Source organism: Neodiprion fabricii, chromosome 5 (genome assembly GCF_021155785.1).
Source record: "Neodiprion fabricii isolate iyNeoFabr1 chromosome 5, iyNeoFabr1.1, whole genome shotgun sequence".
NCBI lineage: Eukaryota > Metazoa > Arthropoda > Insecta > Hymenoptera > Diprionidae > Neodiprion > Neodiprion fabricii.
Genome location: NC_060243.1, coordinates 31,916,580 through 31,933,105, shown reverse-complemented (window position 1 = coordinate 31,933,105; position 16,526 = coordinate 31,916,580). Strand labels below are relative to the sequence as shown.

Sequence of the window (16,526 nt, the reverse complement as noted above, 5' to 3'; positions counted from 1 at the left end):
CAGCCAGCTGCGATAGACTTATAGATTTGATAAGAATCGTTTTTATTGCCTCTCCATGCCTACCGCTTCTCTGGTTTCTATTTCGATCTGTTCAGCTGCGCGCAGGTTGATCGATACGTATTTGACATGTGCAGGGTGCGTCTTACTCTGACCCTTGAATTCTCAACAAAGGGTATATACGATAGCCAACGAGATTGGGGAAATTATTTTCAGTGTAAAAAATAACGCTGCGGTTGAAAAAAAAAACAAAAAAATGCAACAAAGAAGAAAGAAGATGAAAAAGACGATAATCGTGTCACTATATTAATTAATTAAAGAACGCTTTTAAATGTTCCGAGTTAATTACTACAAGATAAAAGCTTGTAATGAAAACGTTGACGAAAGAGTGAAAGAGGAAGATCTGAAAAGTGCGAGATCACCGACGGAGAAGAAAAATAATCCGGTGGTGAGAAAAAAAAAAGAAAAAGAAAAAAAAAACGGTGAAATGAAAAATAAAAATAAATACCGAAGATGGAGGAAATAAACTGTCTAAATGCGCATAAATATTCTACCCTCTGAGAGATATGCACCTATACCTATTACCCACACACGTTTGGGATATAACATAAGGGGTCTGCGGTTAAAAGCTGCTATATTTAATACGCATAAATCCTGCGCGTAACCTGGGAGCAAAGCAGGCACTCGAAACCCAGCAACGGAACGATAATAAAAAACAAAAAAAGAAGAAAAAAAAAAAAGAACAAATCGTACGTTTCTACCTACCTACTCGTAAGCAGAGGAAAAAAAAATATATATAACCTAAATAAATAATAAAAAAAAAAAAAAAATAACGCCGCAATGGTGTGAATAGAAGTGGAGGAAATTATTTGACGAAGAGGGGAAAAGTGAGGAGAGTGGAATATATGAAGGATGACTGCATTAGAAGGAAGAACCAACGACTCTTAATGGAAAACACCGCATCGTTCCACATGAATGTGAAATTCATTTGCATCGTTTCGAGTATTTGCGTCTTCTTTTTCCCCCTCTTTTAAGCCCTCTCACCCCTTATGTAGATACCAACACCGAGACTTTCCCTTTCGCTTTGTTTTCTTTCGTCTTTTATAACGGTTTTTTTCTTCCGCTTTACCCTCGAGCTTTCGTAGAACGAACTTAATAGATCCTTTGCTGTAGTCTAACGACTGTTTCGCTTAACGCAACCCTAAACGACTAGTGGTTTAAAACGTTTACGTACTTCTCTTCCTCTCTTTCTCTCGTTCTTCAAAGCATTCGGCAAAGCACGCTTACAGCTTTTGAGTACCCGTTTCACCGGGTGAACAGATTGTAATAAATTCTAGTTGGGACGGATAAACTCCTCAGGAAGATTGCGCTGAGCAGAATTTTGACATTTGACTTTTTCTCTTACACTTACCAGAGATTTTTGGTAGAATGGATAATGTTAAATTAACGAACGGAGTTATGTTGAAAAATAAAAACAGTCAACGACTGTAGAGTGAGAATGCGGTTCGATACTGCAGAAATCGGTTCTACGTAGAAAATGTTCCGCAAAATATGTTCCACAGACTTGTTTCTACGGAAATATTTAACTGCAGAAAAGGAATTCGAGATTCACGTTAGAAATAACCCTGCGTGAATTATTCTACAGGAGAATTGTTCTACAGAATGTTTTTCTACATGTTTCTATACAATTCATGCGGGATTATTTCTGATATGAATCTCGAATTCTTTTCTGTCGGTAAATAATCTGTAGAAAAATATTTTGTAAAAAAATAACACGTCGAAAGATATTTTGTAGAACAATATTCCTGTAGAATAATTCACGCGGAATTAATTCCGATGTGAATCTCGAGTTCCTTTCTGCAGGAAAATATATTGTAAAAAAATATTCCTGTAAAAACGAGTCTGCGGAACATATTCTGTAGAACATTTGACCTGCAGAACTGATTTCTGTAGAACCGATCTCTGCAGAACCGATCCTCCCTCTATACAAATCGTAATTAGGTACAAAAATTACACTCGGTGGTGTGAGCTTTGAGATTTTGTTCGGTGCGGGGAGTGAATAATTACAAAGAAAAGATAGAGACCTCACAAAAGTTCTGCGAACATGTGATTTCGGGCTCAGAGACTTCGCCGAGTCCAATCCTGGAACCGAGTCTTGGAACCGGGACGTTTTTGCAAAAATTTTTCGCTATTCCGGAGGCGGTTTGTTCTGAGAAACGCGTGTCGTACGATCGGGCTCTAGTTGGAGAGAGAGAGAGAGAGAGAAAGAGGTAGAGAGAGAGGTATTACAAAAATAACTCCATGCCCGAGAAACCGAGATGCGTCAACAGCCGAGAAACGAAGCGACGGAGGCTCGACGATGCCGGAGGTAGGCATCGTGGTGGATGGTAAGGGACGCTGCCGCGATAGCGATAAAATCAAAAAACAGGGAAACATGATACTTTGAAATCTTAACTGACCGCCGTTATACGACTATGTTAACTCTGCGGTCCGGGTTCAAATGGTCAATTAGGAGATCTGGTTATACGTGTGTTGCTTTTGTTTCTTTCCTTTTCTTTTTTTTTTTTTTTTTTTGTCCGTTTTTCTTTCACTTTTTGAGTGAGGTAGCGCACCGCGAGTAACCTGCGATCTTTGTCCAAAGGAATTCCTCCGAGGAACAAGTTCAAAGATATCTGGATGGCGAGATTCTTTTCAATGTGCAAGCTTCACGACTATCCTGCAGACATAACTTTTTACACCGATTACACCGGTCAACACGAATTTTTAGTCTCGATTCTAGATGGCGAAGTTTGTTTTCTTCCATGTGATTAACGGAAGGAAGAAGAGTGTTTTTTTTTTTTTTTTTTTTTCATGAAGCTTGATTTTGTGGGAACCGGAACGATATTTCGGATTTTATGAAATATTATGGTGATGTTCATGGAAAAAATGGTGAAAAGTTCACGCAAGGAGTGTAAATTCATTTTGATTTGGTGAACAAGCGAAGCGGATCTCTAGCGACGTAACAAAATCCTTAACAAGAAATTGTCCTGGTTTGAAATTCGCTATCAAGTGCATTGATAAGCTTGTGAAAACTTGGCGCGATTTTTCTGGACAGTTTGTGTTTCTCAACCAAGCTACAGCTTGAATGGTCTAAAATCACATCTATTCTTAGGAGTTTGTTTCTTTTTTTTTAATGAAAATCAAGACACTTGGAGCAATTTGAGTTTGAGGACTTTATTATTTACAGTTTCAACAACTTTTTATAATTTTTTCATTGAAATTAATGACAAAACGGCGGCATGGCGCATATAAGTAGAGAACTACCGCGTTTTTAATCCGGTGGCGCGGATTCCTCGGTCAATTTTCATCCGATCGACTTGCAATTTTGACACAATCTTTAAAACTTGTTTATCGATTCTAGCCCGTAGCCAGATTTTGGCATTTCAATCCCAAAACTTGTTTATAAAAATTTTTTTCACAATTTTTTGTTCATAATCGTGTACATACGAAATTTTTTTCTCATACTTTCAGTTACAGCTCGACCCGGAAAAGCTGTTTTTAACTTAAAAATATTCTTCCATACGTTACAAGTTGAACAGTAATGTCAGGAGATGCACTACCGCAAAAGTCCTCGATGTCGGAGTCGTTCGCTACTTACATACGCCATGCCGCCATTTTGTTATTAATTGCATTAAAAAAAAAAAAAAAAAAATTCCAAAACGTTCTCGAAACTGTAAATAACAAAGCCCTCCAACTCAAATTGCTCCAAGTGTTTTCATTTTCTTGAAAAAAAAAAAAAAATAATAAATAAACAAAAAATAAACTCCTAAAAATAGGTAAGATTTTAGACCATCTAACGTACTTGACGTCAAATTTCAAACCAGGACAATTTCTTGTCAAGGAATTAGTTACGTCTCTATGGCTTGTCACGGATCTGCTTGACTCGATTTCGCCCAACGTTCGCCAAATCGAAACAAACTTCCACTCTTTACGTTGACTTATCCACCGGAAGGTCGACAATTCGAGAAGCCAAAAGCGCATACTATAAAAAAAAAAAAAATTGAAAACCCGTTCAATAAACAACGTGGCCCGTTTCCGCGAACGTGAAGGCCTGCAGAAGCTTTACGACCACTTGACAACTCGGAGGTAGAGGTACGTGTGGCACGGTTTGAGCACATACCCTTGGTACCCATCTACCTCGGTATATGTCGCATCAACGGTGCCGGAGAAACAAAGAGCATACCTGGCATGGATCTGTACCTAAACGTGCACAGTTGTATACCGTTTAATACGCCGTTGGTTGTTAGATTAACAATGCAGCTGCCCTCCTCGTATCGCCTCGGTATCTGGACTACCTATACCTACTGTATAACCAACTCCTCCACCACCGGTTGGGTATATCTACTCCACATTCACAGAGGTGCACAACGACCTCGGTATGAAGGTACTCGAGGAGGAGTTCACCAGGATTGTAATGTGCTCTCTCTCCCTCTCTCTCTCTCTCTCTCTCTACCATTCTCTCACGCTTCCTATTATACTCTCGACAAATCTAATTAACAAAGTCATTTACTTATCTAAGTGGATTTCGTATAGTTTGTTCCCATCCCCCATCCCCGTCTACCTATCCACATCTTTCCTTCTATACTCTTATTGTGTATACATTCTATGGCCTCTCTGCACCCTCGGATTAGACTCTGAGACTGGATATTCGTTCACATTCTATTTATAAACACTTCGTCTAACTCGGAGTTGGGTTTAGTTGGGTTAAAGTACCTGATGATCAGTTTCGATGTAAGGAGAGACTGAATGTCACCGTGATCAAATTTTGTACTCTTGTTTAGGTTGATGCAAAACGGTGACTCTGACGGAGGAAGTAAAATGTGAAAATTCGATTCCAAAATATAGACTAAAAATTTTGAATTCATAGTTAGTATAGACATTTTTGTCTTTTCTGAGGTGGAACGATTCGGACGATAATCGAATGAAACACAAGCGGTATCGAAGGATATGGAACGGCAATTTTGACGGTATATCAAAGCTGGAGTATTGAGGTTCGAGATCCAGAATCTGTTAGAAGTGATACATCGAGTTGCTTAATTAATGAGGCTGTAAATATCACAGCTAATTTTTAGTATATCGATTAAAACGTATGTAACAAGTAATAACAGTATAAATTTGAGTTAGATCATCGTTAGTTTCTCAGTTTTGTAAATATCGTTCCGAAGCTTGATTTCGACTTTCAGATCGATTCACCGACAAAGTTTCTCGTGTATCCTTCCTTCGATTATAAAAACTCCGTTTCATATTCTCTTCCACGACGCATCCAAACACTGTCATTGAATAAATTTACACTTTGTTTAGATCAGATAATAATTGTTAACAATCAATTGAATTATCGCTATACGATTGTGAGCGGTTACCGTTTCGATCAACTAATGATTCACATGGGAAGAACAAGAAGAACAAGAAGATAAAGGAGAAAGAAGAAAGTGAACAAGCCCACAGCGGGATAAAATTCATAATTCATCGCATGATCGAGGATTTTGCGAAGCAGCTGAAGGGAGAAAGATATAGATAGAGACAAAGAGAGAGAGAGAGAGAGAGAGAGAAAGTACATTTATTTGATCCTGGAGTGTAACTCCCTAAAGATCACAGGCATAACTTACAATAAATCAACGATAACCTGAGGTTAATTATTTAGAATAATAATAGAGGAAAAACAAAAGCTGAATCAGGATAACAAAAAACAAAAAAAGTCAACGATAGCAACATCAAAATAACATAGCGAGCGGAGACTTGACAGGAAGTAAAATAATACTAATCAAAAGTAAAGACAGAAATAATAGAATAATAATTATAAACCCATAAAAAGACAAAAAGAGAGAGAGAAACGGGTTTATTATAAGTCCTGGGACGCTGCGATTCCCTAAGGACTATGCAACAAGTATACGTAAGAAAGATAAACAAAACAAGAGTAGAAAAAAAGAAGAAAAAAAAAAATAAGAAAAAAGAAACGTACCAAAACATAGGATACATCGATAAAAATAAAAATAAAGGTTAGTTGCCAGGATAAAAATTTAAGAAGTTAAAATAAGATATTGAAAAAGTACAAAAATGCAAAATACAAAAGTGATACAATCCCAAATATTCAAACATACAGCTATAACTACAGCTATACTCCGCATGTGAGGCTTGCTTAAAATTTAATTTTTGAGTTTTGAGAGAGAGAGAGAGAGAGTGAGTGACTTTTCGCCATGTATACTGTCGAAGGGTAAGTAATTCACTCGGTTCGTGGCTGCGCGACTCACAGAGAGGCTTTGCAGTGTGCGTAGGTGTTTACAGGCTTATCGGCATCGCGTTCGCAGGCCCGAAACACACTGGCTGCGGTGTTACTCCTCGCGAACACATGAATTATGCGTAGAACGCGTGTCTCTGCCACACCCCCCGAGCACGACGGCCGACGTCTATCTGCCCCCCTACACGCCGCCCTTTCTTCAACCCCTCGACTCTATTTTGACACGGGGGCGGGGGCGCCGCCAACGCCGCGGGGCGAATATTGTACCCTCAAACTTTGTGTCATACGTATATATGTATACATGTATAAAGATGTGCGCGTATTCGTCTATCGCAGATATAAGTACGTATGCGCGCACAATTACTGTGTACTAGACTGGGCCAAAAAAAACGAAGATTTTTTTTTTTAATGGTACTGTAAAAACATTGTTCATTACGACAGATAAAAATTATCCTGAAAGTTTGAGCCCTTGATATTAATATTAAGGGGTGTATCGTTACAGCTATTGATTTTTTAACAGTTACCGCATTTTTTCACCCAAAATCCGTCAATTATCAATCTGAAAAATTTTATCAATCCATATTTTTGAAGGAAATTAAATTTCCTACAAAAAAGCTCTCTTACTAAATTGACGTAGATCGAGCCGTTTCCTTGTAATCGTGACTTAAACATTGATTTGTTTTTTCAAATTTTTGTTTGAATTTTTCATTTTTGTAATTACCAGAAAAATCAATATTTTCATAGATCAAACGATTATTTTTGTGGGAAATTTGATGCTCTACAAAAAAAGGTCTCTTAACATTTTTCATGAAATTCACTCCTTCAAAAGTTATTCGACATTGAAATTGTATTCAAAAGTAATTTCAATGTCGAATAACTTTTAAATGGAGCTGACTTTTCTCTTTCGAAATTTCTCTCTCTCTCTCTCCCTCTCTCTCGCTAAAAAAAAAAAATGCATATACAGAATCTGGTGTTCTTCCGTCGCTCAAGATAAACTTCAAAATCGGTAAAAATTCGTCAAAACAGCATCCTGTATTCCAAAAAACGTCATGGATGATCAATAATTGAATCTCTCGCAGAGTTGAAAAAAAAATTTGGGTTCATACACAATTTGTACAAACCCCGTGACTAATAAGTCCGGAGCTATTCTTAACCTGAAAGGTTATAAAACGAGGGTGGTAAAGGGGTGGGAATATATTTTCCCTACGGCACCTGAAACGGCGGTATGTATTATACCTTATACATTGACGTTCGCAGGTGCAGGTTTAACCGCAGACTTACAAGTTGACCAGTTTTCTGCGTATCCAGTACCAGAGGTGCGCGTGAGCCTTCGCCGGGGGTTGACGATGGTTTACTGGTGGTGGAAGGGGGTTGAGTTTTTATAATATACGCGACGCGTGCATGATCTTGTACACCGCGTCGTAAATAATCTGGAAACATGAATATCAAAACGCGGGGCGGGTCGTCGACGTCGTCGTCGTCGTCATCGTGTGGCGGCGTTTTCCACTTGCCCCGGTGGCAGGTATTACAGGCAAAGGCTGAGCTGCAGAGGTCCGAGTAACGCGCGTGTGTGCGTTTCGGACGCGTGCAAACACAACCCTCAAAGCCAACACCAAACTGCCACTCGCACCATTTTCACTCCCGTATGCGTGCAGAGTCCGTGTTTCTGGGGGTAATTAGGGCTTGTTTTTAAATTTACCGTGTACGACCTCCATTTTAATTTGTAACCCTCCGTCGTGTACGTGCGTACCTACGTGCTTATACATGTACACGTATACGATATGTATATATATATAATATATATATATATATATTAGACCGTGAAACCGACCACCGAGTCTATACTGATTTCTCAACCCAAGCTTGCACGACCACGACACGACCATCGAATAACAGGGTGTTGCGCGAACCGGATCGTGCGAGTATAAGAAACACCGACAACGGTTTGGTTCCTCTAATTTTGTCCACGATAGGCTGTTGACTCGAGCAATTCAAGCAGGGTACCTACTTGTGAATACAGTGGCTCAGAAATCGAATGAATTCGTTTGAAATGATGTTGCATTAGCTTGAAATCTGGTTGGAAGTAATTGGAATTGGTCGAAACTACTTAGAAATCGTTTAAAACTGTCCGTAATCATTTAAAATCGCTTGAAATTATCCAGAAATTGTTTGAAACTTCGCGAAATCTGTTTGAAACCGTCTGTCGTAATTCTTCGTCGATTTGAAACTACTCGAAACAACTTTTAAATGATTTGAAACTACTCGAAACCACTTTTAAATGCTTTGAAACTTGTCGAAAACTGTTTGAAATCGTCTGTCGTAATTCTTCATCGAGTTGAAACCACTCCAAACCACTTTGAAATGGTTTGAAACTTCTTGAAATCTGTTTGGAAAGGTCTGTCGTAATTCTTCAATGACTTAAAACCACTTTGAAATCGTTTAAAGCATGTTTAAATGAGTTTGAAACTGTCCGTAATAATTTTAGAACCGGCCAAAACCGTTTAAAATCGAATTTAAATTGTTCAAAACATTTCGAAATCAGTTTAAAACTGTTTGGAATCATTTTGAAATCTTTGTAAACGATTGAAGTCATTTATGCCGTGAACCGTAAGTGAATGGTCTTTCGCTTTTCGACTGATTCTTGTTTCTTTTTTGGTTCTCGATATTTCACCTCGACCGATGTTTTTGCAACTTCACTATTCGTTCATTAGCTGTAAGTCTAACAGAGAATGAAAAAACTTTTTCTTCCGATCGTTTCTCCTAGTTTCTTAATATCTTGCTCATTGCAGACCACTCGCTGTGCCGTACGATCAACCGACTTTTTGCGAAGGCTGAATTTTTCTTTTACTTTCTTTCTTACTTCGTTTCTTTTTTTGTTTCTCTCTACTCCTTCGTGGGAAAAAATAACCCGGGTAACAGATGCAAATGTGTCGTGATTGGAAGCAATGAAGCAATACGTCGGAGCTACCTGTACGTCGACTGTACAGGGTTTCCTTCTCTTCGGTACAGGCACAGGGTGTGTAAGGTATATGCCATAAAATATTATATCCGCACACCCACGCACCGCTCACTACGTTCATGAGCAGGAGAAAATATTACTCTGCGTGCATGCGAAAGCCTAGTCAAAATTAGGTGTTGAGATAATAACACGGGTTTGTCAAAGTGCAGATTTTTCATTTTTCTTTTTTTTCTGCTTCTTCCACTAATTATAATTTTTTTTTGATTTTAAAGCACTAACTTGGCACGACTGAGGTCGTAACGCTAATCCTTTCTCACCGCGAAAATAGCATTGTATGTTCAGGTATATTATAAGGCGTATGGTTATATTCCCATAATATTACACACGTGAAAAAGTTCCGCGCGTTCGTAAATCGACTTTATTATACATACGCGTATGTGTTTTATATATGTATATTGTATACAGCAGAGAGAATTAATATGTCACAACACGCTCGGTGTATTTTTTTCCTCTCCTTTTCCCTAGAGCTCGTATAGTGTAATAACGCGAATACATGCATACGAACATGTACAAACACGTATGGGTATAACGTACAGGCAAAACACAGACGTGGAAGAATGATTATGTTTCATATTTCAGTGAAAAACCTGGGCGGGTTAAAAGCGGGGCGAACGCGCGGTTTCTTACTAATTTATTTATACCCTAAAAGGGTCATTGTTTGCCATTTTGATAGGCCAAGTCACGCAGAATAATCGTCGTTATTCATATTCACTGTGCAGTGCGGAGAAGAGAGAGAGAGAGAGAGAGAGAAAGAGGAAGAAAGAAACGGTAATAATAAAATAGGAGGAAGGAGTAACGAGGAAAGGCATGCGATCCTCCAACTATTATACGATTCATGCCGACTCGCACTGTCATCGGACAGTCACAGTCAGATTTACCACAATCAGTGTCTATTTTGACAAACCATCCAACGTGCAATAACCATTTCCCTAAGAGAACTCAATCTTTTCGGGTTAATGCAATTCGAACGATTGCTTTTCAGAGAAGAATCTGCATCTATGAGTCGATAAAATTTATCGAAATCGGTAAGGTCTCGGTTGTAAAATCATGAACAATGAATGGGTGCGAGATCGAGATGGGTGATTTGAATTCCCGCGGTGTGAACGAGACGCGAAACGATCCCATGATCCTCGAACCGTTTTCACCTTGGCGGTCAAAGGTCGGGGGCGGGTTTTCACCTTAGCTCAAACGGTGTAACCTGATACGAACGAAATGAAACGAGGGACTGGAACGGGGAGCACTTTCTGCAGCTAAAACAAAAGCCTAGGGACCAAGAAGAAGAAGAAGAAGAAGAAGAAGCAAAAGAGGCGGTGGGAGGCCGAGGGGATCGCGAGGGTACAAGAAAAATAGAGGATCATGGGAGCGAGATGAGTAAGTCGTTCGGACAAGTGATCCCGTCACTTTACGTTTTCCTGGCCACGTCTCGGACGCTAGAGTAGTTTCAACTCGGCACTCGCCGAAAGCGATGAAGGTGCAACCATGTAGGTGGCACCTTGAACACGACCAAGGAATGTACATCCTAGCTCGAATAAACCTGCGGAGTCGGTTTACCTGTCGGCCCTTTAGGCCCGCCTTCGGCTGACACAAACCGGTGATCGCTACTATGTAGCAGGTTGTGATATACCCACCGATATCCTTCCGCGACATGCCCTCGCAAGTAGGTATCGTCTTTCCGACTCGCCAGATCCCACAAGGATAACAAGTGTATACATATCTTACAACCTGCCCCAATTGTTCTTCAGCTACCAGAAGAACTCTTTTCCACTACCCACATTGTTTTGTTTGCCGGTTCGCTCAAGGAGGTTATACGTTTAACAGTTGGGAGCGAAGTTGCGATGAAAGGGTACTCGAATGACTTGAATGTTGTTTGAAGTCACGGGTATTGAATCGAAATGACTGACGTTCTTGAAAGTTATTGCCAAGTATACTTGAAATCATATGATAGTTTGCTGAAAAAGTCGCCTGCCAAGTGTTGAAAGTCACGAAAATGGTTGTCTTGAGTCTTGCTATAAGCATCAGATCGTTTCGATCCAGTAACATCAATTTCGAGTGATCTTTACATCGATTTCCACCTTATTGCGAGCTTCCGTTGTTTTCTAATGATTCTTCAAGATTGTAACCTATCCACCATGATCTGTTGTAACTTTTTGTGATTCTATTTCAACGTAAAAAAATCCTTTGAAACCATATAGAACTATAGGAAAACATTGGAAATCAATGAAAATCACTTGACAAGTTATCACTCGAAATCCAAGTCAATGAATTGCAATCATGGATTCGATTTCCAAGCGAATGGCTCTTCTGTTTTCCTTCCATTGGTTTTGTGCGAGCATTGATTCTCCCCCGTTTCTGATTTTCCTCCCCCCCTCTCTTATCGTCAGTCAAGTTTTCCGAAGGCGATCTTTGAATCTGTCAATTAAAAGCCACCGACCGTTGTTTCCCGGGTTTGAGGCTTGAGCGCCGGTGCATTTGATACAGAAACTACGGCAAATTCATCCCAGGCAGAAGTCCATTACCCTGGGCAAAGGCACCCGAGCGTAGATTTGGGGGAAATCCGGTTAAGTGCAGACCACTCCGGGTTTGGCGTCTTAAATTGCGAGTGCGAAACCCCCGACTTTGATCGATAACCATGTGGAGAGGACGTGTGGCCTTCTGGCCCTTTGACATCACAGACATTCGACCGTCCGGTTTTCGTTCCGAGTCCGGAGTTCGAAGCATTGCGTCGAAATTTGATCATGTGCCCAGGTTCGCGATCCCATTGAAAAGAATCCGTCGCCTTCAGGCCGCAAGACTCGATCTCGAAGAAACATTATTTCAATTTGTTCGAATTGGAATTGTATCATGCAGAATCGACGCTGCATCTCGAATGCGATCGATCCTTGAACTCTGCTCTCTCGAATCACCCCGTCATTCCCAGCTACTCACCCTGTGCAGAAAACCCGAAGTGTTTGACTGCGGGAAAAGCCATTTAGAATTTCCATCAAGGACCGGTACGGCTCCGTTCACCAGAACGTATTCCTGAAGTCGAAGCGAGTCGAGTTGCGGCTACATAAGGTATACGAGGTAAGGTGATGTCTTGCTGAAATATAGGTCGCGTATACTCCAGGTTCGAAGTATGGTAGATGCAGCGGGTAATTCCATTGCATCTCGATGCAGGACCCAATAATGGTTCTACACTTCGCGCACTTTTGTTATATCTGCCACTCGACTACCTAATTACGCTTTCCGTTAAGTGGGTATCGACTCTGGTCTTTGTGTATTTCCGGTTTCACGATACAAGGTCTAGGAAATCACAGTGGGAATAGATGGATACACGATTTCAGCGATCTCAGTCAATTAACATTTTGATTCACTGAAAACGGATACGAAGTTATGCGGGCCATGCAATTATTTCATTCATCGATGTTTGGTTATTTGTTGTTGGGGTGGAGCTGGCCACGAGAGCCAACCGCTTTCCAGGGACGAATTAGGATCAAAAGCCCAAACATGTCTATTCCATTTCTTCACAAATCCGTGTAGAAACACTGTACAGGTTAAAAATCTTATAAAAAATTTAGGTAATCAGTTTCAGTTGTCTACTTGATATTCCGATTGTTTGCATTACGAAATTTTCGATAAGTTAATCGGTAGTAATTTTTAAACATTGAAAAATTCCCGAATCATCGATACGTGTGAAAGTCAGGGTGGACGATGTCGTCCATGTTTGCCAGCAGAGGGTTTAATACGAAAACAGATTGTCTTTTTATCGGATAGAAATTCCATTTCCGTGCTTGCAGTGAAGAGACGCAATTTACCACAGTCTGCTCGGATTTGAGCTTGTTAACGAAATTCGTAAAAAGTCCACTGTTCATGCAGACACAACAGGTATAAGGTTTCCTCCATGCACAGGATTCACTTAATTGTTTGAACAACTTCCAGAGTGCAGGTAGCAGGCAGCAAATGTGGAAGTTTTTCTCGGGGAGCAATTCATACTGCTTCCATGCACGAAATTCTGTAGCTCAAATATCTCTTGAATTCGAATAAGAAAATGCTCAACACACGTCCCACTTTATCCATTGAAAGAATATGTAAACTACTGTTAATGGTTCTTCGCGCAATTATTTCGCAGAAGATCCCAGCACGATAAAAACGTCTCAAATATTTATCGTGAAAGGCATGGGAGTACGTATCACGTTACGCGAAAAATTTCTTCGCATTTTTTGCCCATTACAACTTGGAAAGTTGTTCAAACAATTTCAGTGGATTCTGCAAATAGAAAGAACCTTGTACATGTTATATTTACCTCTGTATCGAGTTGCTCACGATTTTAGCACAAATTGAAATTTCCGTCCGACGGAATAAGTTTTTTTCTAGGTGTACGACAACATGATTGTTTTTTTTTTATTTCTCACCAAACACGCGACGTCCTTATTCAAAAACAAACTTTTTGGGACAAACGGGAAAACCGATCGATCGGCCCGCATGTTGAACCTAGTCCAAGTTAACCTCGGCCCTTGAGCCGTCCCGTTAATTGGGGGTGGATCAAAATGATCAGGTATGTGCGATGATCGGGCAGCCCCAGAGAACACTAGAAATTCAATCGACACGTGAATATCTCCGGGAAGCCGTGAATTGGCGGTTTGATCGGAACGCAATCGAGTTGAGTACCCGATGATAATTGCCGGAATCTCTTCTTCGACTTCTCTTTGGGGGGTGGTTAAATCGCGGACGCCATCGGCGGGGAAAGAGAGGGACGGAAATGAAATGCGGGGCGTTGGGGTAACGCTACGGTCGTTAGCGGACCACGTTAGTCGTTAGATGTGGCCAAGGTTCCGCGCAACTTGCTTGCTAATTAATTATTTCGAAATTTTGCGGTAGCGCGAGCTTAATCAGTCAACCAAGTCATTAGAGGGCGGTTGGGGTGCGAGGAAAAGCTCCCACCACGTTCCGGACCGGAAATAGGCGAGGAGTTTGATTTTGAAAAAGCTCAACGCCTTTGTGCACGCCTCTCGAAAGCTCGCCCAGATTTGTCAAAACTTTTTCCAGAAACGACGCTCGCGTCCTGCCAACTTTCGCTCACTTTGCGTACGCATTTACGTATGTATGTATTTAGGGTGTATCATGGCTGCTTTCCACCCTCCGCTCAGCCGCTTTCACCGCGGCTTAATTGGTTCTCTGCTAATGCAACGCTACCCTGTATAACCAACGCTTCTCTTACGTCTACCCAAGACGGTAAAATATTTGACAAGTTATAACCAACCACCCACTCGGTATCCTCTTTGTCCTGCAAAAGCACCGCGAAGAAGGTGCGAGAAGAAACATGAAACTAATGTCGACGAGAGTGTACTTCTGTGTCTCTTTGAGAGTGGGCCGTACACGCCCTTAGTTGCCTGATTCCAACCGAAAGACAACCTTATAACTTTCGTCTTTTAACCCCAGAGGCTGAAGGCCCTTTTTCACTAGTCACGACGGGTGGGGAAGAAAAGAATTACTCGATTTAAGGGGATCAGCGTATGGATTAAATCTGACAAATTGGGAATATACACTTCTTGAGAAACCTGGTAGACATTTTTCAAGCTTACGGGAAACTACTTGCACTGATACACGCGTCGAGAAACGCAGCGTGATAACTTTCGCACATTATCATTTAATTGCGACGAATTACTTTGAGGCCATTAATTTATACGAGTCAAGTACATGTCAGCGGACGGAGTAAATGAGTCTGTTTACTTTCCTAGAAATCCATTACAATATTGTATTCACTTCATTCCTTGCTACGAGTAATTGTTTGCTTTCATAAACTTGTCGCAGACATTTCGATGGGTGTAAATATTTTTTGCCACTCAAGGCCAAACAAACGATCCACCCGAGTGAAACGGAGTTTCTTTTATTGAATTTTCAAAGGGGTATTCAATTTCAGGCGTAAACAAATAGCACTGTCGAAGAAACGTTTAGTCTAGATGAATCGACGGCTGTTGAAGGTCACCGAGAACGCTTATCACATAAATCAAGCAGAAACTGAATGTACATGAATGCATTGATTACCTCTAGGCTTCGGTGATCCAGATTCTTGAGCCTCCGCAACCAGATCCCCGGTCAAAGAGATGCGATTCACATTCACTGAACAATCACTACACACGGTCGCAAGAGAATACCGGAGATGAACAGTGGCTCGATTTTAAAGGGAGCCCAATGTTTGGTTAGCAATGAAACGAGTATTAAGGTTCTCTAAGCGTCGCTATTTAAAATACACACTGTAAACAAGACCTTTGAATAATCAAGAGAGACTCTTTGTTGTACCGTTGGGTGTTTCTCGCCCGATCCAAGCACGGCAAGAGAAGTGTGACAAGCCTTGATAACCACTCGAAGAATCAATGGAAGGTAGCCACAGATTCGATACCCGGGATTCGATCTACTCAAGGATATACCGACACTATGGAGGGTAAAGGTAAAAAGAAGTATTTTAGTTTAGTTTTCAACTGATAAAGTGTCCATCAAAAAGCGACAAGTAGTGGTTCAAAGGGTCATCAGGATGGTGCTAACAAGCAATCAGGGTTCAATCTAAACTTGTGGCGGTTGTAGATGAAATGAAGTGTGTCAAAGGAAATTAGCAAAGTATAGCAGAAGTTGTAATGACTAGATTAGTTGATAAAAGTGCCATAAGTGCATGGTCAACTGCTAACGTAGTTGAATGAAGGTACGTATACTCAATAAAACCTGAAAACTTTTTCTACAGCAACGTCATTTTAATCGTACTCTATTTAATAGACACTTTCTATGTACGGAGATAGTCCTCCTTACCTTTATCCCCCCTAATCGTCACTATATCGAGAACTTCGCGACGCGCGTTCGTCACGGGCACGATATCAACACACACTGAACCGATCCGAGCTCTGAGAACGTGATGTAAACATTGGTAGAGTGCGCGTCTTGTTTGAGTACCAATATATCGATTCGATATCGCGACTTCGAGGCATCGGTAAACGCTTCTCGCCGCGTCTTTCCCCTTCCAAAGAACCCCGCAAAATCCTCATGGAAATTGGCTGGATTTTCAGTATGTTATATATGTATATAGTAAATATCCTCCCGACCAAAATTTTTCATGGACACAAGTACCAAAAAAGCAGTAGTTTCCGAGATACAGGCTTCAAAAGAAAGGTGTCCAGTATTTTTGACATCTATGAATTTCGTGATTTGCACGAATTACAAGGCTCCAAAGTGACTTGAAATCAAATAATTCACTAAAAAAACTTCACG

General features: G+C 40.6%; 1 protein-coding gene across 1 annotated transcript in view; it reads right to left on the bottom strand.

Moving 5' to 3' along the window:
• Positions 1–15,423, bottom strand: part of LOC124182751 (latrophilin Cirl) — a 237,435-nt gene extending 222,012 nt beyond the window's left edge. Inside the window, exon 1 of the mRNA XM_046570386.1 lies at positions 15,315–15,423. The gene's annotated coding sequence lies outside the window, so the exon portion shown is untranslated. The remainder of the gene's footprint in view (positions 1–15,314) is intronic.
• Positions 15,424–16,526: the final 1,103 nt, after the last annotated feature.